This window comes from Rhagoletis pomonella, unplaced genomic scaffold (genome assembly GCF_013731165.1).
Source record: "Rhagoletis pomonella isolate Grant_MI unplaced genomic scaffold, Rhpom_1.0 Rhpom_scaffold_00003, whole genome shotgun sequence".
Taxonomy (NCBI): Eukaryota; Metazoa; Arthropoda; class Insecta; order Diptera; family Tephritidae; genus Rhagoletis; species Rhagoletis pomonella.
The window spans coordinates 19,937,287-19,940,199 of NW_023458557.1; positions in this window are offsets into that span (position 1 = coordinate 19,937,287).

Below are 2,913 nucleotides of genomic sequence, written 5' to 3' on the forward strand. Positions count from 1 at the left end.
GGAAATTTTCCATTCAAGAGACGATATTTGAAAGTTAGTGGCATAATTTCGAGCCTGTATGTAAATTTTCGGTAAAAGTTAAGAAGTATATTCATATGCTGAAAAGATATTTTCGCAGATTTACAATTTATTTAAAGTATATCATCAGCCATGTTTCCAATTCCATGTGAATAAATCGCTCCCATAATTTAATTTGTGCATTCAATATATTTCACAATTAACTTAAATACTAAATTACAAATATTTGAGCAACGACTCCGACACAGTAAAATAAAAAATGGGTATGTGTTAATAAAATAAATATTCTAAATACATTTATATTTCGGTTCAAGCGCACTGAAATATTTTTCTATCCATTTCTCTAGTGCTAAAATAATTTTCACCACCTTGAATTGCTTCACAACACCCTTATTGCCAAAAAAGCGTTGCTTGCAACACTAGTCCTTTATGGGAACCAAATTTGGTGAAAAAAACAGCTAAGTTTGTTTACTGGATATACTGAGATTATCTAGGTGGGCCTTCTACCCCTAAAATTGATCATTATATTTCGAAAATTTAAAATGGCTATATTTCGAAAAATTGTCGACCTAATTTAAAAAAATTGGTATCGTTAGAAAGGTAAACAAAATTTTTCTAATATACATATTTGAATAATTTATGTGCATAAATTTTAAGAAAACTCATTTAATAGAAAAATATTTTATTTTTCTAGGAAAAAACCAGTTTTACTAAAAAATATGTGTAAATAATGATACACCAAACTAAAATAGATAAATAGAGCATAAAAATACCTTTCATTTAACATATAACTTTGTATAGTTAGATTTAAATGCCGTGAGTAATTTTGTTTTACTGGTGTTCATGAAGGGAAAAATGACCATACTGATGCTTATGATCGTGAGTGGGACGACTGCGGCAGAAAGAAGTTCTGCGCAAAAATACTTGCGCCGTTTTGTTTGGTAATACAGAAAGGAGAATTCTACTGCCTGAGGGTTATAATCCCTAACTGCGGCCGAAGCAAAAGGTGTTCAGGCCCCCTTCTTTGGCAACAAAAATATATATTTTTTTTTATTAAATGATTTTTCTCAAAATGTATCCACATAAAGTATATTAATATATATTTAAAAAAAATGTATTTACCTTTCCAACGATACCAATGTTTTTAGATCCGGAATTTTGTGAAATATAGCCACTTTAAATTTTCGAATATTCCCCCTTCACCCCTCCATATCACCGAAAATATAAGTTTGCACCAAAAAATTTGTATACCAGTAAAATCAGGAAAAAGGGCGAACCACGCCCACTTTTTTGTTTTGTTCTACCTTAACGGGCCGTATTCTGCACTTGTTCCGTTTTTAGTAATATATTTAGCGATATTTTGACAAATGTGGCTAAAATGAAGTATTGTTGTTGTATGTATGGTGAAACATGGGCGATTTGTGCGTTTGTTAAGTGAATAAAAAAGGTGCTATTGCGAAAAAGTTTTTTCTTAATAACTTTTGATCGGGTAAAAAACGTTAATTTCCGCTTTCGGATTCTTGTTACCGGGGTCCAGACGCGTCTAATGGTACCCCCTCTCCAAAATTTTGACGAATGTTGGGGGTTAAAAGCCCACCTAGATAATTACCCTCAATTCTTATAATTTTAAATTTTTATTGTGAAACAATTAAATAATGGAAGCTATTCATTTGACAGCAGGATATTTTAACGAAATGCCTCCAAAAATAATCGTTTGGCGTTTCTTTGAGAAAGCGAGTTAAGGCATGCGAACTGCAAACTTTGCGAAAGAATTATTAAAACAGCGGGTAACACATCTGGGGTGTTCACAGTTCGTTCCAAATAGTGTCTCAAAATGTAGACGTCTACATTTTAAGACGTTTTCTAACCGTAAAATCTGTGGTGTTGTTGTTTCCCATACAAAATTGGAAAACGACGCCGTCTACATTTTGTCACACTCCAAGGTATGTTTTTTACGCGTCTACATTTTGCAACCTGGCAGCAGGGTTGCATTATGGCAATACTAGTCGCATTTTTTTTATTTGTTGGGCACGTTTTCTGTATTTGCATTTAATTTGAGCGCAATTTCTGATGAAAAGAAACAAATCAAGGAAAAGAAATAACAAATATTAGGAATTGGTAATTAAGTTAAATAATTACAATTTGTCAGAAACAAAATCGAAAGGCGACATCTAAAAAAGCACGCAAAGAAGAAATCTCTGGCAACACCAGCAAAGTTTTGAGACGATTTTGCGACGACTGCTAGAAAGGGGTGCTCACAGTTTGATGCTAAAGATGTCTCAAAATGTAGACGTCTACATTTTCAGACACAATTTGGAACGAATTTGAAAGGCCGTTCGGACGAGGCGATTTTTGCTTTCAACTAAAAGTTGCCTGAGAAATCGCCGCGTGCGAAAGCCCTATTAGAAATGTGCAGAGATAAATTTTAAAAACTACTTGAGAAAACGGCACTAAATTAATTTTAAGTGATTAATGAAAATCTTCAGAAAAATTGATCACTTTTATGATCTCCAACTCCCAACTTCTTTTACCAATAAATTCGGTCTGAAGTATATGTATATTATATAGTCCTCTTATTGTGTGCATTTGGCAAGAACCATCAGACAGGTAGTAGCAAGGCGAATTTACACAAGGTGGTGTTAATGGCGAATTTAGACTTTCGCGCGCGGTACTTCCTAAAGTCAAAATGATGTGTTTGTTGTAAACAAGGCGCATTCATTTTATAACAAACATCATTTTGACATTAAGAAGTACCGCAGCGAAAATCTAAATTCGCCATCAGCACCACCTTGAATAAATTCCACCTTGGGTAGTAGCAACAGAGGAGCTATTTTGACATTTAATAAACTAACTGTGACTCGGGATTTGGGTTTTTGTTAGAGAGCAGCTTTGAGT